At 38.4% G+C, this 25,978-nt stretch overlaps 1 protein-coding gene and 1 long non-coding RNA gene across 4 annotated transcripts in view; one reads left to right on the forward strand and one right to left on the reverse strand.

The window, feature by feature from the left end:
• MED27 (mediator complex subunit 27) overlaps positions 1-25,978 on the forward strand; it is a 247,720-nt gene that overhangs the window by 103,600 nt on the left and 118,142 nt on the right. The window lies entirely within an intron of this gene.
• Positions 1-25,978, reverse strand: part of LOC140343859 (uncharacterized) — a 101,348-nt gene that overhangs the window by 62,815 nt on the left and 12,555 nt on the right. Inside the window, exon 3 of one of the 3 annotated variants that reach the window (XR_011923421.1) lies at positions 17,684-18,120. The exons of the other annotated variants lie outside the window; for them this stretch is intronic. This is a non-coding gene — a long non-coding RNA (uncharacterized lncRNA). Of the gene's footprint in view, positions 1-17,683; positions 18,121-25,978 lie in introns of those variants that run through there. 3 annotated transcript variants of the gene reach the window in all.

Raw genomic sequence — 25,978 nt, forward strand, 5'->3', positions numbered from 1 at the left:
ATGTTTCAGATGCCAAACAGTGAGCTTGTGAAATTAGGGCAGTCTATTAACAATGCACGGGCGCATGGCCTGAAGGTGGCGCCGAGTGGACGTATCTAGAGCGGCCTCCGGGTCTACTTCTCTGTTCTTCCCCACGATTACCGATACTACTTACTTAAAAGGGCAGGTATTGAATGTGGCTAAAGCTGTAATTCCAGGTTGTTGGAAAGACCCACAAAAGCCACCTCTCAGATGGTTTTGAAAGGAGATCTATGTAGCCATCTAGAGCTATGTTCATTAGAGGAAGGCTATCAAGATATACATGACAACACTGAAAAATTTACAGCTATGTGGAAACCCTGGATCCTTTTCAGGGATAGGGACCAATATTTGAATGTAATGCTTTCCTCTTAGCACAAATACATTTGTATACAATACCTATATAGGTATCTATTGATTAACCGGTGGTTATGTTTTCTATATTTAGTACTAAATGAGTATTTTTATTATTATTATTATTATTATTATTATTATTAATAATATAAATAAACAAGATTTATATAGCGCCAACATATTAAGCAGTGCTGTACATTAAATAGGGGTTGCAAATGACAGACAAATACACACTGTGACACAGGAGAGAAGGACCCTGCCCCGTAACACACAATAGGTGGGGAGATATGTAGTGGTGGGAAGTAGTGATGGTTTTAAAAGACAGAAGAAGATGGGTAGGCAAGTTTGAAAAAATGGGTTTGATGGCTCTTTTAAATGACCAGAAAGTAGGAGCAAGTCGAATAGGAAGAGGAAGACTATTCCAGAGAGTTGGGCTAGCTCTAAAAAAAAGTCTTAGAGCTGTGCATATGATGAGATTATCAATGAGTGAGGAAGACAGTAGTAGATCATTGGAGGAGTGAAGAGAGTGGGTAAGGGGAGTATTTTTTTTTTTTTACCAGGTCAGAAGGGTAAGTGGTACAAGAGCTGTGCTGGGATTTAAAGGCAAAGCACAGGAGCTTGAATTTGATTCTAAGGTGAAATGGAAGCCAATGACGAGAACTACAGAGAGATGCAGCAGAAGAGAAGCGGTGGGAAAGATGGATGAATCTGACTGCAGCATTCATATTAGATTGTAGAGGAGAGAGTCGGGTTAGTGGAATACCAGAGAGGAGGATGTTACAGTAGTCCAGACAAGAGATAAGAGCGTGTAAAAGGAGTTTGGTGGTTTCTGGGGACAGGTAGCGGAGGATTTCTGAGATGTTCCGATGTTGTTTTGTGAACGTGACAGGACCTGGAAATTTTCTTAATATGGCGGGTAAATGAAAGGGCAGAATCAATGGTGACGACAAGACAAGGTGAGGAGGGGCAAAAGACAGTATTAACAGTTAGGAATATGTCAGGGGGAGATTTCGAGTTTGAGGGGGGGAAGATGATGAGTTCCGTTTTATCCAGGTTGAGTTTCAGAAATCTGTCAGACATCCATGATGAGATGGGAGTTCAGAATGACAGGAGTAGAGGTTATGTTGTAGTCCTGGTGGATGCTTAATGATGAATAAGTCCAAAGGCATGAGATGGTAGTTGCAGAGTGTAAATGTCTGTCCCGTTCGGTTCCAATTCCTGCTGTTGTTCCCTGGATTAGTTCCCATTGCACTTATAATTTGGCATTTAGGATTTGGGCACGTGAACAGGGTCCCCACATTACCTTGCCTGTTGTGCACTCAGCAGTAACAAAGGGATAGTGAACAGATAAATCTATGGGGAGATTAAGTTGGTGCAAAAGGTTCAACTACAATGCAAGAGACGTACCATACACAATCAGATGAAGATTGTATTGGCATTTAGGATTTAGGCACATGACCGACGGATTTAGGGTCCCGACGTGACCTTGTTTTTTTATGCCATGTTATGCAAGTTCTTCTAAAGGTTTAATAGGCTAGGTCAGTGGTCAACTTTCAAACCTCACAGGCCACTATATTCATAATTTTAAATCCTGTGGACCATTAATAAGATTTTTTTTTAAAGATAAATACATTTGTAAAATAATGATCTTCCTAATGGTGCCTGACAAAGACTGTGGAGGTTCTGATTCATTGATCAACTTACGGTTAAGTGAGGTATTACTATTGTTACTATTATCTTACTATTATCATTAGTTGCATTATCTTTGGTATTACTAAAGAAATCCAAAATATTTGTTATAATAATTTTTCTAGCCTGTGTATCCCATTGTTTTATATGATATCTAATTTCATAAAAGGTTACTGCATTTTAATATTTTCGTGCTGTTTAAAATGATTCATGATACTTTCTTTACCTTTTCCATCTTATACTCCCGAGGTGTATTTACCTTATGTTTGAGATCCCCCCAATCCCTAAAAACCATATTTTCTCCACCCTGTCTTGCTATTTTATTTTTATGGTATATAACTTAATAAAAATGTTAAAAAAAACATAATGCATAATTTGCTTTCTGTCTGGTGTTCTGCTAGTTTTGCAGTTGGAATATAAAAGAGGACCTCTATAAATATTTGAATGGCTACTGCAGGCTTTTGGGTCTCAACCCCCTTCCTGTGACTCAGCTCCCCTCCACTTAAGATATTGTCTACAGGAGCTTGCATCCATTCTACAACTCTCATTATCATCCTTTAGGTGCCAGCAATGTAATATAATCCTCACTGAACTGTCAGAAAAAATCTGCATTTATTGGTAAAATTTTGCCTGTCTGTCTCTGAACTCTATATTTCTGCCTGTGGATATAGTTATAAACATTTAATGCAGTTAGACAGAGACAGAAAAGTCAGCTCAAGTTCATTTTTGGAGCAACATCAAAGCTGTGATGTAGCTACCACAGTTTCAATTAGCACTTTTGTTATAGTGGGGGGAAGAGGGAAATTGACAGGCAAATCATCAGTGCAGCTTTGTTGCCTTTCCATCAGAAACTTTTGCTTATCATTCTAACTGTGCTGCCCTGTATAAAGCCATATTTTGTAAGTCTGCTTCACCATTCCTCGCTTAAAGAGAATCTTTGCATAGTCCATGTAGGAAAATGCAACTCTCTGCCCACAGTGCTCAGTCAATCTGGTACATGAGTGAAAAGGGGCAAAATAATGCGTGTGTCACATAATAACTTTAATTATACAACTTATAATCAACTTTATTTAGTTATTTAGGACAACTTTGCAGTGGGAAAATCAGGCAAAGTCTGCAGCATATTGCCACTGGGAATAACTAAGTCCAAGCTACTGGCAGGTTTGCCAAATTTTTTTTCTTTTACTTCCTTAAACTTCCTTTACTTTCCCTAAACAAACCCTAATTCAGTCCATCATACAGAAATATTTTTTTGTTTACTGACATTTTATTGTGTTGGAAAATTTAGCACATATTTGCAAGTAAAAACCGAAAATAAATGTGAAATGTTTGTTTGTGACTGCTAGCTAAGTGCAGGGTCCTTTTTATCTGATTTTTAAATTGGTGTATATTTAGTATCCATTTGGCATCAACTTTGGAATATCATGCATGTTTGAGATTTTCAGAGCCTAATCCTTTTTTTTATTTTTTTTTTTTTATTTTATTATTTCTTCTATCTGAGACAGCTGTTAGAATCAGACAGACAGAATATCAATTATGCAAGTTTGGCTAAAAATAATATGCCCGCTAAATGTTATGCCTATTGTCTGCTAAGTTTCTTCTAGTTTTCCCCTCTTAACACACGCAGTCTCTGCTGTTCTAATTGTAGACTAAAGCTGCGTACACACTGCCAATTTTTGTCGTTGGAAAGGATCTTTCACGATCCTTTCCAACGACAAGGGAGTGCACGATGCATGAACGGTGCTGTACATACAGCACCGTTCATGCTCTATGGAGAGGGGAGGGGGAGAGCGACGGAGCGGCACCCTGCTGCGCGCTCTCCCCTTCACTTTCATTACGATCGGCTGTCGTCCGTGGATCCGGCAGGTCGTCCGGACGATGGACGACACCGACTGTACACACGGCAGATTTTCACCCGATAATTGGCCGATGCCGATTATCGGGCGATAAAAATCTGACGTGTGTACGTAGCTTAAGTGCATAATATCTGCACCAAGTGATAGACTGAATTACAACTCCCAAAATTCTGTGCGTGTGGCCGAATACAATGGTACTTGTAGATAATGCTAAAACATGCCATAAGGGAATTACAGGGGCTACCAATTATTTTATTATCTTGAAAGGAAAAAAATGGATCATTCATTGGAAAAATTTGGAAAATTCCAGATATGAGAACAGAGTTTTGTGCTGAAGTCTGATAGTTGCAAGGGCTCAAATTACATTTTGAGAGCAACAATGTTCAATGTGAAGTGGCACGTTTTGTAAAGCTGCGTACATACTTCCAATTTTTATAGTTCAAAATGAACGAACGACGAACGACCGATTGGGCAAAAATCGTTCGTAAAAAAAGTAACCAACGACGCCGACGAACGAGGAAAGTCGTTGGAAATGAACGACCGGACCGGCGGATCGGATTGGACGACGATCGTTGACCATCGTTCGCGTGTACGATCGTTCATTGATCGTCCATGGTCTGAGCATGCGTGATGAACGAACGTTCGCTCACTTCCTGTGGTGCACGTAACTTCCTGTATCGTTCAAACGATCGCATCTATTGTGTGTACAATATCTACGAACAATCATGTCGTTATCTGTATGTACAGGATCGGTGCTATACGATCGTTCGCAGATATCGTGCAGGATCGTTCGTCGTTCGTTTACCAACGATAATAATTGGAAGTGTGTACGTAGCTTAAGGCTGCTCTCTTTCTGCTGATTAGTCTGAGGATTTACAAGAATTACAATTTAGGATAGCGTAGTGTTCTTAATATTTATAAAATTTGTTAATTCTATCAGTACAATAACAATTGCCTTTCCATAAATGAACAGCTCATTTCGCTCAGTCTCCATTAACTACTACCCATATATTCATATAGGAGAGCCCCAGGAGGTAGGGTGAGGTCTGTTGTTTTTCTCCCCCTCCTCACACTATGTCTTGTTAAAGTAAATCTATACTCCAAGGTCAGGCAAGCTATTCCCATTGGGAGGGTTCTGGTTTATCCAAGGCTTTCTCAGTGTGGACAGAATCTTCTGATGAGTAAATAGACAATTCTGGGGGATTATATTTTCTCCTAACAAAAGGAGAAAAATGTCTGCTCCTGCTTTAGGTCAAACAGTGTTACTTTTTTTTTTTCTTTCAGATTGCACAACAGTTCATCCATAGTTTACTAGAACAAAGCCTACACTTATTTTTAGTCACAATTGTGGTTGTAAAAAGCCCAGGAAGACATTAGTTTTGTTGGGGGGCACATTACTCTAATTTGCATCACTGGAGTAGGTCATCTTGATGTACTGTGTATTGGGGCTAGAACTTCCAGCAATACATCACAACTACCACTTTCATTGTTTTAAATAATAGATCTGCCCCCTCAGCCAATCTTCAACTCATAGTTGGGAGTTGAGACCATTATTTATAATCTTATGCCTGGTAAATATATTTGTGGCCTTACTAACCAAACATGTAGCTTGTGTCATGTGTCTTTTGTTAAAAAGTGTTCTGCTCACCCTCAAACTTTTTCTACGCAAAATACTTATCAATCCTGATGTGAAAAAACTGTCAGTGGGCCCCGCAGAGCATAAAGTTGCATCATATGCTGACGACTTGCTGTTTTTTATCACTGCTCCAGTAGTATCTCTCCCTAACCTTTTAGCTGAATTGAAGTGTTTTGGGGAGTTATCCAACTACAAAATCTGCAGAAATCTGAAGCATTGATTGTCACTCGTCCCAAAGATTTATGCAGAAATCCCTAGCAAAATTTTCTCTTTAAATGGGCTAAAACATCTATCAAATACTTGGACACACAGATGTCAGCTAAGATCTCCCAAATAGCAAAACTTAGCTTTATGCCACTACTTGGAAGCAGTTAGCTTTTACGTGGTTCGGTAGATGCAATATTTTAAAAATGAACGTTATGCCCTGACTTTTGTATTTGTTACAGGCATTACCCATTCATATTCCTATGTATATCCTATCTCGGTTCCGCACAGAATTTGTAAGGTTTATCTTGCATGCTGATACCCCAAGAATAGGCATCTAGACTCTGAGTCTTCTAAAATCAAAGGGTGGCGTAGCATTTCCAGATCCTATCCTATATCATCAATCAGTACACCTAGCTAGATTATTGGATCGGTGTACGAATAAACGTACAAAATTATTGGTACAATTGGAAGAAACCATTTCAGAGACTGCTATTGGAACGTTAGCCTGGACCCCGCCACTGTGGTCTTCCCATTATTGAAGCACCCATTTTTAGGAACTACACTTACCATGTTGCGCAAGTATTTCCAGTTTCAGTTCAGAAATACCCATCTCCTTTAACCTCCATTCTAACGCACCTAATCTTTCCCTCTGAGAAATCGGATCATGCTTTTCGTACCTGGCTGCAGCAGGGTATTTTCAGAGCACAACCTTTTTATTAAAGGGGGAACTTGGACACCGCTTACTGACTTACAGTTAACATATTTTCTCAGATCCCCTTCTCATCCATTTAGTTTCTGCAAATCTCTTTTGCCCATTGAATCTATATATCTCTCATCGGGCCCTGTGAAAGGCACACTTTTATATGCATATCAGGTATTACTATCCGCACATACACAAGATAAACTACATTTTATGAATAGGTGGGAAACGGATTTTGGTACCACATTTACTGAACCACAACCATGGCCAATGGTTAAGGAGAGCGAATGATATTTATCACATGGAAGAAATGATGGCATCTGGAATGAGTGAGATAAAGAAATTTTACCCAAACCTGGTTTTATTGGGTCCAGTTCTGTACCATCGTAGATTACAGTTCATTGTTGTCATCACAATACCTGATAATGTTATGTTGCCACCTTGATGTGTTTTTTCTCTATTTTGGCCATGTACCAACAACAATGTCATATTGTTACATCCTTTCCCCTCCCTTGCCACACTTTCTCACGCGTTATCTTTTCTAGCTCCTTCTACTTTTTTTTTCTTTTTTCTTTCCTTCCCCAACACTAGAAAATAAAAGGTAATGCAACACACTGGTTGTGCGCTTTATACAGTACAGTTATAAGTTTACTAATATGTTTCTGATGTCAGGACACTTTTGGAAACTGTGAAAATGTATGTTTTTTTGTTTGATTTGTTTTATCTATGATTGTTCTCACTTGTCTCTCTCCCTATGTGTGCTGCTGGTTTTGTCTCAATAAAAAATATTTAAACAAAAAAAAAAAGTGTTCAGGTTCAAAAGTGTTCAAGCATTAAAAGTAAACCTATTACCACTTTGACATGCATTCCCTTACTGTTATTGATTAGTAGATTCAGAGATAAAAGCATCTGATTCTATTTGCAAATCTTGTTTTTATCTGTAAGTTTACTTTGGCCTATCTTTTTCCACCTCCCAAGCCTCTTATTGGTCATTGAGATCTCCTATCAAATATAAGAACCTTCCTTATTTTTTTGCATATTGATCAAGATGATGCTCTGTCTTTTCTGTAGGTAAACTCAGCTATTCCATTTTTTTCATCACATGCTCAATTTGTGACAGATTTGATATAAATTGGGGTGCTTTTTCTGGATTTAAATACATTTTGGAAAATACATCACTAAAAATAACTAAAGGTTTTACTCTCCCTGTTTTTTATCATGGAATTTATTATAAAATGTTTTAACACGAAAATTTGCTTTTTTATACTAACTGCTAATTGATTAAGCGGCTTGAAAAGGTTCCTGTCTCAGGGATCTGTCACAACTGTGGGGGAGTGGACCCTCTGTGCAATCTGCACGTTTGGCGGGCTCAGGTTGTGGCCCTTAGACACACCCATGCAGACAGCAGCTGACTGCAGATAGAACCAAAGCGTAGAACCAAATCACTAGACAATCTAGAAAACCAGAACAGGACTAGGTCAGGGCAGGCGGCGAACAATCAAAGTCAGAACCAGGGAATCAGCACTCGGAAATAGACACAAGCTGGAGCCTCAGGTAAACACACCTATTGTAAAGGCAAGGAGTGTCAGTGAACACCGCCTATATAGTGAGGCGAACAGGCAGGCTGGGCAGGGACTGGATGAGCAGGTGCAGATAAATCAGCTGGAAAGGTTTGGCGACGCCTTTAACTCCAGAGCCTGGACAGAGCAGCTAGAAGTAAGGTAAGAGAACCAACTGCTGCTGATCTGACATATGTCTAGTGAACAACAAGTACCAGATCAGCTGTGCTGCTGATCTGTGACAGTTCCTTTGTCACGATAAAGCACTACTAGTCATTTATAAGGTAAGTTAAATAGGAACAGCTTGCAGGCCATACAGTTTATTGACTGCTAATTGTTTTCTTTAGCAGTTTACAGTAAAAAATAGATTTGTTTACCTGCCTGCACAGTGCTTGTGATGAGCTGCCGAGCATTTCCTCACATCGTAATAAAGCTCTTTAGCAAGCTGGAGCAGCAGACATAATTTGCTCACGTTATCCATGGCACTGTGTAATTTGCTATTGAATAGCACACACCGCTCAGTTTAGGAATCTATTACTCTTTGGAAGTGTCTTCTATGTTCTGATTGTCTGAATTATAGATATCAGATTATGTCAGGCACAAGTTGCAGGTTGTGTGCGATGACAAATAGGGAGTGATCCCATGGCAATTGTGAGTATACATCCCAATAAGCTAAAGTCTCTTTACCGATGTGGTGAAAACTACTACAGAGACTTGTTTGTTAAATGTCAAGGGCAATATGACAAAACAGAAATATCCTACCAATTATGGCTGATGTGTTTGTGAAGCTGCACATTTTTTCACAACTTTACCATTGTTCTGACTTCACCACTTAGGACTTGTCCACACCATGGGTCAGTTTTTCTCAACCAGGATCTCCAGAAGTTGCTGCGGGTTCCTTAAACAAAGAGCAATTTCTACCTCTCAGGTCTCAGTTTGTGACACCAATGATATTTTTGGCTATCTGTAAGGGTGACCTTCTTCCAACTGGCCAGCAATGTAAAACGTTCTTCTCACTGATTATAACAATATTATACTGTGAGCTTTGGATAAATAAATATATCGCTGGTGTTCCCTAAGACAACTAAAAGTTATTTCAAGGGTTCCCCCACATTCAAAAGGTTGAGAAAGTGAAACATGCATAGACTGATGCACATTTTTAAATTGAGTAGTGCAGCAAATAGTATATGACCTCATAAATTTAGATATTGCTTGCAAACTCTGGGTTTATATCTCTTAACTGTGTTTAAAAAAAAAACCTTTTGATTTAACCTCATGTTTTTCATTACTTGTTTGTTTTATTCTTGAGTGTACAAATTAAAGATTAGTAGCCAATCAGTCCACCTTATATAGCTGTTTGGCTCCTCAGACCAGGACCGGCACGGCTAACCCTAATTATTATTATTATTATTAAACAGGATTTATATAGCGCCAACATATTACGCAGCGCTGTACATTAAATAGGGTCAAAGGCAGGAGGTAGAGTTGTAGAGTATAATTATATGTCCAAATCTGTTCCAATTCCTGTGTCAATTCCCTGGATTAATTCCCATTGCACTTATAATTTGGGCACTTGAGATTTGAGCACGTGACCAGGGTCCCAACGTGACCTTGCCTGTTGTTTAAATAGAAGTGCTTTGGGTTCTGATTATGGATGGACACCTAATGGAACCCTAATGAACACCTATGAACTGCAGGGGATTGATTACCTGCCAAATGAATCAATAAAATCAACAAAAACAATTTACAACATAGCAGAATAACAGATCAAAAATTGTCAGGCAGCTTTTTGTGACTGTTGTGACAACAGGTTGGAGGGTTTGCTATGATGCCATGGTCAAACACAAGGTATTCGATGCCTAGTGCCAGTGTTATGGCTCACGGAATAATTACTGTACATTATCATGTACTATGGAATAACCACCTTCTTTCTTCATTATTAACTGGAAATCAATTTTTTGTTAACCAATTCTTTCTAATTCTTTCAGTAGAAAGTAGAACCCTTTGCAAAAAAAAAAAATATTTCCTATCAGTGGAATTAAAATGTGTCTGTTTATCATACAATATAGTAAAATATAATAGTAAATACCCAAGGGATAAGGTTGGTGAGGTTGCCAAGCCTTGGGATTATGCACTAAAGAAAGAAAGGAAGAGAATGAAACCGCTTTTTTGTGGCAACACTTCAATCAAACATGCTTTTACTGAATGATTGACTACTAAGCTATACATAGTCCACCTATACTCAAAACATAGTGATACAGATATATTGCAACACCAATGTACAATGTCCCATTAGGATCATATAAACTTTTTTGTCTCAATAATCCATTGTTTTTCTCCTACTGGTTTCCTTGGGATTTTATGGAGATTGACAATTAGGAATTGAGTAAAAGAACTAAGTGGTCGTAGGCTTCAATGAATCTAAATCTAGATGGTTTCAGTAGGGTTAAAGTGAATGCTGTCAGCTTCTCCTAAGGAAGCCAGTAGGCAAAACGCGTAAAGCACTTGATGGAAGGTGAGCAAGCGTGGGACTTGCTGTGCTCAGTTTGTAGACAGATCAAGTGAAATTTTTTTTTCCACAAAAGTTTTGTGTTATCCAGATATAGGGCTAGGAGGTGACATCTGAAGTTAGGTTGAATTTATATTGACAGTAAGGTTGCATTTGCTGCATTTACCCTTCATTTTCCATTCGCCAGGAACCAAAGCTGCTTGAAAAATGCTAGGCCTGAAAAACTCCAGCATTTACCACATTACCAATCCCAGGTGCCTAGCAGTTGCCAAGTAGTTGCTCAGGAGGGGTAAATGGCCCAGTTGTTTTACTGCTAATGTGAACTAAGCCTAACTTGTTACACCACATTGATCACAATATCACGCTATTACAAGGGATTACACTGTTAAAACATAGAACACTAGGCAGTTGGATTAAAATACACAGCACTGAATAGTTTGGATATAATACAACAAAATTGAAAAATTGGACATTTTAACAAGCAAGGCATTAGAAAGTTGTAACTAGGTTTACTGGATACCTTTGGCACAGATTACTGGAAACACTAAATTTGCCATGTTTTGCCCTGCTCACTTTTTTTTTCCACCCGGCCACAGCTTCCCTCACCCAGGAGGCTGCTGCTCGAACTGCTGTGTGTGTGTGTGTGTGTATATAAATGTCTGCTTGTCATATCCTGCAGCCTAACAAATCACTGTGTCCAATCTTTCAGATCTCCCAAATTATTGTTTGTAATGAATTTTAGGGTGCACAGGGAACTCTCATGGTTACTAATAACCAAAATGTTTTGAAAGAATTTCAAGATATGGGGATCACAAGTTTAAAAACTTGTGAAATTTGAACATTTGGGTTGCTGTTTCATAAGAAGCAAAGTGCATCTAGCAGCCCAAAATTGAAAATGCAAATGAAGGACCCCTGGGGCCACTTACATAGCAAGGAGCATTGGGGTGGGGCCCCTAAATTTTTTACCTACTTTTCACAAAACTATAATTGTAATACTATTCTACCCTTTCTGCTTCTGTTCTTTGAACCCCAATTTATCACTTAGTTTAGTGTTGGGAACTTTACTGTTTAACATCTTTATAAATGATATAGAGTTTAGGATTAAAAGTACCATTTCTGTGTTTACAGATGACATCAAAGTCCATACAGGATATCTATAATCTACAAGCAGACCTGGACGTAATGTTTGATTGGGCAACCAAGTGGCAAATGACATTTAATATAGATAAATGTAAAGTTGTGCACTTGAGGAATAACAACATGCATGTTTCATACTGTCTAGGAATACATTTGGGGGAGTCAGAAATGGAAAAGGATTTGGGGGTTCTGGTAAAAGATAGACGTATTATATGCATGCAATGCCAAGCTGCAATATCTAAAGCTAGCAAAATATTTTCTTGTATTAAAAGAGGAATAGACTGCAGAGATGGAGACATAATCCTGTCCCTGTACAAAGCATTGATCAGACCACATCTGGAATATGCAGTCCAGTTTTGGGAACCGGTTCACAAAAAGGACATTGTGGAATTGGAGAGAGTGCAGAGAAGGGCAAATAAACTAATACAAGGAATAGAGAACTCTCTTCCAAAATATTCACTTTGAGATCATTACAAAAAACAACAGGGCACCCTTTGCACCTGGAGAAAAAGAATATAAACGCCCCTAAACCTTAAAAAACTCCATCAAACGGTCTGCTTACCTGCCTTTAACCCGAATTTCTCTAGAACAGAGAGGTGCAGGTAAACAAAAATGAGTGCAAGTGGGGGACACCTATGGCTAACACCCCCAAAAATTCATCTCCATAGCATCATAACATAAAAAACTCTGCCCATCAAAACACGCTGCCCTGTTACACATGATTGTACCCTACCAGTACCTGTACCCCGATTCCGTTTTGATGGACAAAGTTTTTTATGTTCTAATGATGCCATAGTGAAGAAATTTTAGGGGTTGGTTCAATTAAGGGCTCCTAGGCGCACTTGCTTTTGAAACAGCAGCCCAATTGTTGTATTTTCACAAATTTTTACAATTCTGATCCGCCATATCTTGAAATTTTTAAAAGCTGGGGTGCGTTTTGGAATTGGTTACTACTATGAGTGTTTTTTTTTTCCAAAGGAAGTCTGAGCACAGCTAGAAAATGGGGGGAGGGGGGACAGCCTGTGCCCACATCTCACCATAGCTGTGCTGTTCTCTCCCCTTCCTGCTTCTGGAATCCTCTAAACGGGTGACAGCTAAGAATGGAGCCTCTCTGTTGTCCGTTCAGAGGATTAGAGCTGCGAATAAGAGCCGGGTAGAGGGGGCACAGCAGCTGAGCGTCCCGTCCACCAAAAGGGGACGGGGGAGAACCATGACTATGTTTTCGGCACAGGTTGACTTTGTATAGCTTTGCAGTCCATCATTCAGTAAAGAAGGTTTGAAGTGTCGCCACAAATACAATACAATACAATAAAGGCCTTTTACATTCCCAAGCTGCAAATCCTACTTTCATTCTAATATCTGCTATAGACCCTGAAAAAAAGGAAGTGACTACTTTTTTTATTTAGCAAAATACAGTCTGCTACAAAGCGTTTGCTGCACTTTGGTAGAAACCTGTCAGAAAAGAAAAATGAGAGCTAGCACTGTGCCTGACTGTCTTCTGCCTCTATACTTAGGTTCAAAAGCCCAGTACATTTCTTCAGATCGGGAGGTTCAACTTTACTCTTATATTGCTTTTCTGCATGTTTGTTCCCCCAACAGTTTCCAATTAAGTGTTACAGCCATAAACAGCCAGGCAATATGGATTTTCAGTAGGAAATCTTTGCTATCAGCCTTTCTTTCTCTCATTGCTGGGCTTTTTTACAGGCCTATGCTTCTCCTCTATGTAGTCAATTTTTTTTATCTTAACACGATCTTTCAGCACAGTGTGCATATAAATCACATCAGAATTTTTCCACAGACATGATTATCAAATCTCATATCATACCATATGTCTGTTCCTGTTTTTGTATGAGATTTTCAGGAATTTTTTTTTATTTGGATACTTTTTTTTCCAGCAGTGACTTGCCTGAGAACAGGCACTGCACTCATTGAAATATCTTGCTTGCATGGAGTTCCACTTGGTTACAAGGAGAGTGTGAAGGATGAAACCAGTAACTGTCAGTCTAATTTTGACAAGAGGCTGCAGTGAGTGAGGGGTCCGTTGTATCCTATCAAGGTGTCGGTAACCTTGTAACATAATTCATACTGTCAATCATCTGCATATTTTAAAAGACTTTCATCACCAGCTTTAGTTGAGGCCACAGGTGTAATTACATTTCCAACCTCCCTTGCTGATTGACCCCCACCTACTTGTTGTGGAAAATGTAAGAATGGGCTTTAATTCAATTGCATCGGTGCCATCTGCCATCATGCCAGAAGCTGTAGGGTGGGGGTCTCTCTGTATTTACCCGTGTCTTACCCTTCTGAAATTATTAACATGTGGGATATAAATGTACCTATGTATAATTATAGAAATTTTGGGAGTCTAAAGTAGGTGAATTAGTAACATTTGGCCTTCCATCTGTTGAACCAGCCAGCTGCATAGCTTCATGAGAAAGGCAGGAAAGAATAGGTTTATTTTAGAATTGAATTACCAAAACAAAAATAAAAAACAGGGCCTCATCATAGATGCCTTGCACATTGAAGTGGTTTGAAATATGTATTGTGCACAACAGGTATTGGCAGCATCCTAAATATTGATAACATGATGAAAAATAGTTTTAAAGAGAACCAAAGTTTACTTGCATGCCCTCCATTCTCTTTTATATTTGGAGGCTTTTTTGATTGAATATCCCTCAAAATTGTGGACTCAATTAGAGAAATATATGTAGCACTCACTGTTTTGTAGATACTACTTGACTTTTAATTATAGTAATTGTGTTGAAATAGCCCATCAATCTATTGCAGATTTCTGACCATTTTTGTTCTGCAAAGTTGGCTAAATTATTACAATATGGATTGTTGAACTGAAAGTATATTTAGGTTTTCTACAAACTAACAAAACTGTCTTTCATTTTAATTGCTTGTTTTTGAAACTTTGCAATAGCTCATCATTTTCAAATAAGTGAACAAACTGATTGTAGCTTTTACAATATATTTTTTATGTGTACATTTGAGGTGTCTGTGCAGAAAGCATATCACTGTATATCGTTGTCTTATGTTTAAGGCGCTTTATTTTGGTTTTTATAGTAAAGGCCAGAATTTAGTGGGGACCACTGACCCTATTGGATCACTAAAGATTACATCCTACAATGGTGTGGTGTTTTGTTGTTTACACCTCTTTAGGGCAAAAAGAAAACAGAGAACATGTTATAGAGACTGGAATTCTTGTATTTCGGTATTTAGAAAAAGCTGAAAAGTGACATATATTTTTTTTACCTTTTTACTACACTGGTCTTCTCTCATTTATATATATTTGTTTGTATGAATGCACCAGGATACAGTGGATTCTCAAAGCTGGGTGGAAACAGCCAGCACTCTATAGTTGGCTTTACAGCACAAAACATCCAGAAACCTATAAGAAACCAAGAAGCGACTCTTTGCACTAAATCCATCGAAAACTGAAAGAACTCATTTTTTATTCTTTGAATATATGTTGTTTCAAAAATAAACTGAAAACTTCTTTTTAAGAAGAATAAAAAAAAATGTTGGAAATGGTTTTACTTTGTCCACCCAAACTTTAAATCATACCAGGTAAGTCTACTAAAATAAATTTAGTTTTGTTTTCCTTTATAAAATAATTTCCGCAGTTTTTCTCATTTTTCATATTTTCAAATGACTTTAAAGCTGAACTCTGGGCACAAAACTTTTATTTAAATATATTGCTCAAATATAGTCATTATTTACAAAGGATATAAATCCACTTTGTTTTTTCTAAATGGTTTTGCAGATCAAGATATTACTTTGTAAAAATGTCATCTAGCTGGATACCTGTAGAGATCTGGAAGATTTATGCAAAGCATAACTAGTTTCAAGTAATAATGCACATTTCTTGAAGTTGCTTTTCCTAGAATAATAAAATAAAACATGAACTTTTGCTACTTCAAACATCAATCATTAAATAAAGTTTCAGTGTGTGTACCGACCACTCCTTGGCAACCAGTGGAATATGGAAAAGTGAGCGGACACAGCAAAAATAAATAAAAAATGCAACAAGTTATCTAGAATTACCTTCTACATAACTTGTGGATGAAAAGGTCTTCAGCGATCATTCAGCAGTCTTGCAATCATTCCCAGCACGGATTGGGTTAAGGGCACTACGGTTTAGTAGTTTCAAAGTGTACTGGATGCATTTCATTTTTCACGGTACTGATAAAAATTCAGCGTTCTGCTCTATATCTTAGATTTGCTGGATATTGTCAAATTTTGCCTGTGCATGTATAACAGGCCTTTTGACAGACGCATTAAATGTGCAAGGAAGCCCTGACACAACAGCTTTGCAGAGCCTTGAGGTCATCATTAGTGCTTTATACCTCAGACTCCTTCACCATATACTTTCAGCTCATACTTACAACAGTCATATTTAGGCCTCTCACAGGCTCACAGAGAACCAGAAATTTCATCATTCCCTGCCTATTTGCAGCTCAAACTTCTGTGCCAGGGCTGTGCTTGCGGCCAAACTGACCTTCATACGTAAATGGGTTTAGCTTTTGTAAAAACAAAAAATTAATTTCTTATTTGGTCCCGTAATGATACAGATAAAAGCTGTGTTTGATTACCGCAAAAGTATGTTAATTATGTTAGAAATTTGGCACGGTCCTGTGTTCTCTGTCCTCTTGTGTCATCTCTAGGAGCCCTCCTAGTTGTTATTCTTGTTGTTTTTGAAGTTTGAGAGTGGGAGTAGAAGGCAAGTTTAGCAACTGGCACTGTGCAAAGCTGACGAGACTCAATCCATAAAAACAATTTGTGTTTGTATTGGTGTACTAAAAGTTCCTAATCTAACAATACTGCAGAGGTCTTTGCAACTTCTTCTACCTTTTACCACAATACATTTCATTTCTTGGATTCCAGACCTAGACTGCTACAGGGGGTAGACTTCTTTCTTGGATACAAATCCAGGTTTTCCTCTCTTCCACCCTACTATCCCTCCTTTTGGTCCAATACATAGACATCCATAAATATGTATTTCTTAACCAGCTAAATTGTTATACCACACTAAAACCTTTCATCAGACTCCATATACTTATTTGCTGTACTATAAATAGTGTTGCTTATAGCAGCCTAGTATGTCAGTATGCTATAGTGAGCATAAAATTCTGTTTTGTAACGCATTGAAGTCTGGTACAGTACAGATGTATGCATTGTTTTTTGCAAAACTGAGGTGTAAATACTGCCTTGGTGTAATATATTATTTTGTATCTATTCACTTTTGATTATTATTGTGAGCGAGGGGAGTGGCAGGGTGTACCTTGTATTCTGGGTGTTCTTGTTTGAAGGTCTTTAAAGGAATAGACTGGACAGATCAGTGTGATTTCTGATGTTACTTTTCTAACACAACCCTTGACCAGCAGCTTACCAATAAAAGGAAAGAAAAATCACATGACTGCTACAAAACTTGTCTTAAAAAGGTATTTTAAATATTGTATTTCATAGAACTGTTGTATTGATGTGATTGCTATTTTTTTTCTGTAACTTCTTCTGTAACTTTTATCTTGGCAACCTATTTTCAGATGAACTTCCAGATAAAGTTTCCAGTTTATCTTTTCCTGTCTTACCAAGGCTCATAAATTGCCTGCAGTGGATGAAAAGACACTTAAATGATTTGCATTGGTCATAATATAGTTAAAAATGAGACAAGAGGAGAGACAGGTGTGCTAAAAAAGATGGCGAACAGAAAATCTACGACACCATTAATCTAAACAGCATTTAGCCTCCTGGATTTAATTAAATCAATAGATGTCTGTGGCAAGTTGCGGTCTGCGACGTTCTTTGGACACTTTGTACTAGAATCTCTTCCTCACACTGGGCTTTTTCCTTTTCCTTGTAAACAACAGTCCCTGCGCCTGAACGTGTGCCATGTATCACGACTAATGAAGGCAGACACACAAGGTGTCAGAGAGCATTTCATTAGGAGGTTGGTGGAAGACTTGTTTTCTCAGATATTATTTCACAATCCCCCCCCCCCCCCTTCCTCTGGCATCCATGGGGCTTTATGATGCTAAATCTTTAAACGTTCTTGGTAGTTATAGAACAAAACTAAATGCATACCAGGAAGAAAAACTACCATCCTGCAGCTTCTGCCTTGTTACACTGGAATAGTCTTAGTAAACAAGAATATTCACTGTCCCTGAAACTTAAGATATTTCCTATGATATGTGCCCTGGGTGATCCTGATCCCAACGTACTTCATTTTACTTTTTCCTACTGGTTCTTATAAAAAGATACACCTAAGGTTGATATTGACCCCCTGCACCCCTTGTTTCAATACTAGCTGGCCTCACAGTCTCAGTCCCTGGTGTACCCTCACTCATTGTCCAAACTCTATCACTCTCTGTCTGGCTCCCTTTGCTGTCACGAAGATGGGCATCCCCTTCTGCTGCAGAACATGGAGCTGCTATGGTCACACCCAGATATTTCTGCAAAAAATTAGAGATAATAGGTATATTTAGGGAACATTATGACTTTACCACAATTTCCTTACTTTGACAGATCAATAATTTCATTTTTTTATTTTGAGTAACTGTATAACCTCCTTTATACCTTTCTCTACACTTGAGCAATGAAATTATCGAAATGTGCCCATTCATAAGGAAAGAGTTTAAGAATGAATTTCCTGTGGACTCATCCTCAAAGGTGACACTTAACTGCCTTAAATGTCAACTGGCTGACATTTCCACACCACCCTATGTTGTACATCCAAGTGTGTATTGCCTGATATGTCTATAAGCATGCAAACCTTTACCCTTAACCTGATCATCTTAAAACATGAGCAGATTTGGCAGTCCACTCCAAAATACCTATACCATTATACTGAAAAAGAAATACAAGTTATGCTAGACTGCTATATCATTATTTTATTCCAAATCCACCCCCTATACCACCACTGGCTCTGTTTTTATCATTTTTGCCTTTTCTTCAAGAATAAAGTAAGCACCCACTAATAATAGCCTTATTTAGTTCTTTTATTTTAATTTTCACAACCTATTGCATTGCACAATCGTTTGTCTACACTTTATAAATAAACTACAGTAATAATGCATCTCACATTTTAAGCATTTAAGTTGGCCATTGCATGAGCTCCCTAGCTGCTTCTAGGTATACTGTCTGGAAAGTCAAATTGTGTCTATTGTCAAAAACCTATGGCGTACAATGGCAGAGCCAAGAACAAGAAGCCCCCCAAGGAAGAAATCCATGGTTGAGGAAGACTTTGTGGGTTCTGGTTTCCCGCTGCTCAATATCAATAATAATAAACTGTCCAAAGAAGTGGTTTCAGGTGTGGGCAGCTTCAGAACACAACAATTTTTTTTTTATTGTATTTGCTAAATGGCAGAATTGGCTTCTGCTCACACACTTTAAACAATAGCTATCAACATGTAGATGAATCAGATCCAACAGCTTATTTCAAAGAAATTAAAGCCATTTCAGACAAATAGATTGCAGAGCCAGGGGCTGAACTGTAAAATAAACTTTTATCCATTATTTCATTCCTTATGCTTCATGAATTTACCACGTAATGTCCAGTAAAGTGTATGTGAGGATGTGGAGAGTGGATTTTGATAAATATTATAGATCAGGAGTGCCCACACTTTTTTGGCTTGCGAGCTACTTTTTAAATGACCAAGTCAAAATGATCTACTAACAATAAAAACTTGGGCTTAATAACTCCTGTGCGCGGTAGAGTTTATTTTAAAAGGCAGGGCTCCCGATCCAGTCGCATTGCCTACCGGTAGATCGCGATCCACCTGTTGGGCACCCCTGTTATAGACCATATTGGCACTAAAGATGGCCATAGACATCAGTGGAAGGTAGACGTACAGAAACAATGTGAATATTGGAGGTCTTTTACCTGAGCAATTAGTAGCACTGGAATGAGGAGACCTAGACAGATACCTCCATTCTATCTTGAGGGAGACAAAAGCATGTCTGTCTTCTGAAAAAATCTGACTGATTTTTTGAAATGTGATTGGTCAGCCTGTAGTTTTTATGTCTTTGATCAACCTGTCATCATGTGTTGTTTAAAGCCACAAATAAGACCGGAGATACCCGGAAATGTTTGTATTTTCATCATGCATTAGGCACAAGATAGATTTATTGATCATTATACAGAACAAATATCCTTCTATCATACAAACTGCACTAAGTACATGCAGTAGTATGTATGCTTATATCATAAATGCTTCAGTTATGTGTACATGTCTACATGCTATATATAAGTGCCTATGTTTATAGGGAGCCTGTGTCAATTGGTGTGTATCCTTTTGTAGTCACTAGCAAATGCCTGTTACTGCTCAGTAAATTCAGCCACAAAAACACTGCTAGTCTAAAAAATGTCCTATTACTTTGTAATATGACTAGATTGGAATACAGTTTATAGGGATTATTTTTGTGTTTGTGACAATGCCAGGATTTATAAGGGCATATAACATCTAACTGTAGATGCTGTAAATGTCCAGGTACATAGAAATCAAGGCCTCAGACCTTTGACACATAGTGTACCTGTATATTAACATTTGCCTGTGTTTGGTGCAATAAATATCCTATTCTCCCTAATGGGAGTGGACATTTCTGTATTTACAGAGCACTGTACTGTGATAGAGAAAATGCAGGTATTTTCCCGGGTCTGCTAAAATTCAGCCAGCATAACCAGTATTGGGTGTATACAGAAACCTCCCATTCACATTGAATTTACCAAGATATAGTTCTCACCATAGATAGCCAGACAACAATCAATGCTAATTCGATCCTGGCTGTTACAAAAAAATATGATTTCAATTATATAAAAAATGCTCCCCATACTGATTTACCATTCTTTGTTACATAATTACATAGTATGTCAAGTTGAAAAAAGACATAAGTCCATCAAGTTCCATCCATAGAGAAATAAGCATATCCTATATATAAAACCCCCATGGACATAGTTGATCCAGAGGCAGGCAAAAAACCCTGGTACATTTTTCTTCAACAGGGGAAAAATAAATGCTTCCTGATTTTATGAGACAATCGAATGTTCCCTGGATCAACAATCTGTTATTTTTACTTCAAATCTTCAATACCCAGTAATATTCTGTCCAGCTTTTTCTTAAAGCAATTTATAGAACTTGCTAAAACTACTTTTTAAGGGAGCCTATTCCACATTTTCACAGACCTTACAGTGAAGAATCCCTTCCTTATCTGGAGCTTAAACTTCTTTTCCTCCAGATGCAAAGAGTGCCCTCTTGTGCTTTTTTATGATCTAAAGTGAATAGTTGGGAATGGAGTTGCCCAGGTATTTATTTATTACAATTTTATATTCTACAGGAAAAGGAATCAAATAAAGCTATAGTGTTAACTCAAAGAAATGTTTTTTTTTTACAGGTTTTAAAAGTTTAAGTACAATATACAAATTATAATGTAAAGTCTTTGACAAATTGACTATAATGTTACTTTAACACAAAACTTGATTATAAACATCATTTTTAGTTTCACCTCCAGGAGCAACAATAAATAAAATCTTGGGCGAACCCACCCTTGAGCAAGCAACATAAAGTTGTCTGTGGTAGAAACAGGGCGATCCTAAATCCACTCCATAGTATGTAATAGTCTGCCCTTGTGACTTGTTGATTGTGATAGAGAACGCAAGTATCACTGGAATTTGTAATCTCTTAAATTGAATAGGGAGATCCATGGGAATGAGTGGTATCCCTGGGATAAAAACTGTTTCACCCTCTCACTTTTCTGTTAGGATAGTGGCTTCAATTACATTGGTCAGCAGCTTCTTAACGCAAAGTTTTGGTGGGTCGAGGTTGCGTAGTATAATAATTGGAGAGCCAGCTTTAAGTAAAAGAAGGTGTGGTAATCCAGCTGGTTCAAGTAAGTTTAGGAATTCTGTTGGGAAGTTAATGACCTCATTGTCATTGTCACTACGCCTGGTAACATGGCAAGTATTTGATTGTTTATTTCGTGGACATGTTCATTTTTAGCAACAAGAATGTCCCTCTTTCGCTACCAGTTAAAATTGTGATAGTTTTGATGACTCAAGTGGTAACCTACCTTCTCCGATTTCAAGAAGTTTTTTTAAAGAATATTAGAGCACTTTCATCCCCCAGATGTACTCTCATGTTTTGCTTTAAAGTTATCTGTTGCACATGTCTCCACAAACATGAATGTTTTAAACATGTGTGGATCTCATCAGCTACTGTTGACTTTGGGATGATGGGCAGAGTTTGACGAAAGTCCCCACAGAGTAGTACCAGAGCTCCTTCCATCAGGTTGTCATTTCCTCTCAGATCTCTGAGTGACATAAAGGGCCTCGAGAGCTTTCCTTTGAGCCATGGGATGAATGATCGTCTGGCTCTTTCTCTCATTTCCTGTACTCGAGTCTCACGCTGTTGTACGGTCTCTGAAGCTCTAGATGTAGTAGCTCTTTCTCTCGTTTCCTGCAGTCGGGTCTCATGCTGTTGTACTGTCTCTGAAGCTCTAGATGTAGTAGCTCTTTCTCTCATTTCCTGTAGTCGGGTCTCATGCTGTTGTACTGTCTCTGAAGCTCTAGATGTAGTAGTTCTATCTCTCTTATCCTGTTGTCGGGCCTCACGCTGTTGTACTGTCTCTGAATATCTAGATGTAGTAGCTCTTTCTCTCATTTCCTGTAGTGGGGTCTCATGCTGTTGTACTGTCTCTGAAGCTCTAGATGTAATAGCTGTATCTCTTTTATACTGTAGTTGGGCCTAATGCTGTTGTACTGTCTCTGAAGCTCTAGATGTAGTAGCTCTCTTGCTCAGCGTGGCAAGTTCTTCTATTCCGGTCCTCGCGATTTTCTTGTCTACGGTGTTTCATTTTTTTTTTTTTGCCTTTGATTGCACTTGGCCAGTTGCCTTACAATTTCTCGAAGGCATTGTTACAGGCCAGAGTCCCAAAAAAAGTATGTAAAAATATAAGCAAAAGGCACACTGTCACTGATCAACACACACACGTGCCTCTGACATATAGCACAGCACTGATATGTGCTATCATTTTACAACGTCACCAAATTACCACAGAACTTAAAAAGATATACAAATTAAATTTTGTCTGTCCGCTTGGTGACCAGGATAAATCTTGGGCTCCACATGTCATCTGTACCAGCTGTTCCAACAGACTGCGTGACTGGCTAAATTGGCCTAAAGCAGCAATGCCATTTGCTATCCCAATGGTGTGGAGAGAACCACAAGACCATCTAATCGACTGCTATTTTTGCCGCATGACAAAAGTGGATTCTCAGGTAAAACTAAGCACAAAATTGTATATCCCAGGCTTCATATTAGGCCTGTTCCCCATAATGATTCATTGCCAGTTCCGGTTTGGCCACATGACGGATTTGCTTCTGTAGACGGTGATGAGGAATCCACTGGAGTTGCAGCCATTTACAACACTGAATTATCTGATCCTGATTACTTGGCCGATGAAGATTCAGAACCTTTACACAAGCGGAGCTGAGTGATCTCGTTCGTGATCTAAATCGTTCCAAAGACAAAGCAGAACTTCTTGCTTCAAGGCTTAAACAGACGCACTTGCAAAGGGTGTAACTGTAACTCACTTTAGAAAACAAAATCATAACTTGACACTAGTGATGGCTCACTGTGCTACTGCCATGATATAAATGCACTCTTTAAAAGTTTGTCACAAGAGCATGTTCCATCTGAATGACGTATCTTCATTGATTCCTCTAAAAGAATCTTGAAAGCAGTCTTACTGGCTAATGGTAATTCCAAACCACGTTTTCCAATTGCCCATTCAGTTAACCTAAAGGAGTCCTATGACAACATGAAGTTACTACTTGAAGCAATCCAGTATAAAAACACCAGTGGAACATCTGTGAGGATCTAAAGGTCATTGGATTGCTGATGGGAAATGCAAGGAGGATTCACAAAATATTGCGTTTTCCTTTGCCTGTGGGACAGCCGATCAACGGGAGACCATTATGTCAAGCGTGATTGGCTACCAAGAGATACCTTGAGCCCAGAACAAACAGTGTCAAGTTTCTGCCTCTGGTTCATCTGCATAAAATATTTCTGACACCTCTCCATATCAAGTTAGGCTTGATGAAGAACCTTGTGAAGGCCATGGGTAAATCATGGGTTTTCTGTACTTTGATGAGAAGTTTCCAAACAAAAGCACTGCAAAAATGAAGGACGGGATATTTATAGGGCCACAGATCAAGTCTGTTTTGCAGGATGATGTTTTCAAACAATCTCAGCAGCTGAGCTAAAAGCTTGGGATGCATTCAAGTGGCTGTGTGAAAATTTCCTGGGAAACCATAAGTCTCCTGCATACAAGCAAGGAGTTCAGAATCTGCTTGATTCAAACTAGAAACTGGGTTGTCTCATGTCATTAAAAAATAATTTCTTGCACTCACATCTAGAATTCTTCCTGGAAAATCTTGTTATGGTGAGTGACGAACAAGGAGAACGTTTTCACCATGACATTCAGTTAATGGAGCACCGCTACCAAGGTTTCTGAAATGAAAGTATGATAGCTGACAACTGCTGGATGCTGTACCGGAACAATCCAGACAAAGAGTACATAAGAAAATCATACTCCAAGCATTTCTGAAGAAAAACAATGGTACCTGACTGACACTGTTCAGTAGATCCATACCACAGTGTGCCCAATTTTACTTCACACTGAAGATGTATTAACATTCACTTCTTACGTACTTGCGTTTTAGTACAAAATACATGCATGTACAATGTTAACTATAATAGTACATATAACTCGGGAACTGTACTGAAAACAGATCTAAATTCTGCTCGAAAAACTGATTTAGAAAAGTTTGCTGTGGTTTCTGATGATTATCAAAACTATTTTTGTTGACCTGTGTTATAATTATACTGTATTTATATAGCCCCAACATATACCACAGCTCTTATAGTCTTATAGTCCATCCTTAATCAGAACCCAAAGCACTTCTATTTAAACAACAGGCAAGGTCACGTTGGGACCCTGGTCACGTGCCCAAATCTCAAGTGCCCAAATTATAAGTGCAATGAGAATTAATCCAGGGAATTGTGCCCAAACAAGTGCCCAAATTATAAGTGCAATGAGAATTAATCCAGGGAATTGACACAGGAATTGGAACAGATTAGGACATACTATTATACTCTACAACTCTACCTCCTGCCTTTGGACTGATTTATCCACCTGGACTCCAACACATCCTCTGCTGCTGCTACCATTCTAAGCTGGTATTTCATCAAACCATCTCCGACTGAATCATCATCCTTGGCGCTATATAAATCCTGTTTAATAATAATAATAATAGCCCAAAAATTCCAAAGTAATATCACTAGCTGTCCCTAAAAGTGGCTCACAATCTAATGTTCCTACCATAGTCATATGTCTTTACACACTCTAAGGTCAATTTAGGGGAAGCCAATTAACCAAACAGCATGTTTTGGGATGTGGAAGGAAACCGGATTACCTGGAGGAAACCCACACAAATACGGGGAGAAGATACAAGCTCCATGCAGATAGTATTCTGGCCAAGTTTCATCTTTTATATTTTAATCAAGTGAGAGCTCCGTGTAATCTGGTGTTCATCCAGTGTCTCATCTGCTGGTATTTATATAATATCTGAACATATGTGACAATATGCCAGGCTTTCCAAGTTTATATTCAAAGAGAGTCAACCAGAAGGGACTGGAGCTTTCAACACGTTCGGTTGTAGCGTGAATAAAACAGACTTACCAATTGCAAGCTTGGTGTTTTAGCAGACTGGCTTTTTTTCCCCATGGAGGTGACGTCAGGTGAGTCTCAACTTTATTCCCTTTTTCAGCTTTAAGTAGGTATGTGTGCATTCTGGATTTAAATAGCATCATGTGTTTTTTTAAGGAACTTGTTGGCAAATAATTGTTTGACCTAGAGGAACAATCTGCAGCCCTGATGAAATTTGCACTTGGGAAATTGTTTTATAGTTACCTGTATTTTTAAAAAAATATATATATAATTAAAGCAAAAAATAAAAACCTTTTCCCATTAAGCATAAATGAATGGGTTTTATTGATAGCCAACTTGTCCTGCTATGCATACTTACCTAAAAAAAAAAAAAAAGTAAAAAAAAACTCTGTAGCCCCCCGGCTGACCTGCCCAGAGTTTACACAGTGCATTGCACTGTCACTCACCTCCAGATGACAATACCTATGCCTGGTGATTGAGCTGCTCATGCACCAATTCTGCTTGGAGGGAGGAAACATATTCTTCCATTTTCCTAACATTTGTTTATGACGGTAAGGGAAAAGCAGTAAGGGAAACGGTCGACTA

The sequence above is a fragment of the Pyxicephalus adspersus genome, chromosome Z (assembly GCF_032062135.1).
Source record: "Pyxicephalus adspersus chromosome Z, UCB_Pads_2.0, whole genome shotgun sequence".
Lineage (NCBI taxonomy): Eukaryota > Metazoa > Chordata > Amphibia > Anura > Pyxicephalidae > Pyxicephalus > Pyxicephalus adspersus.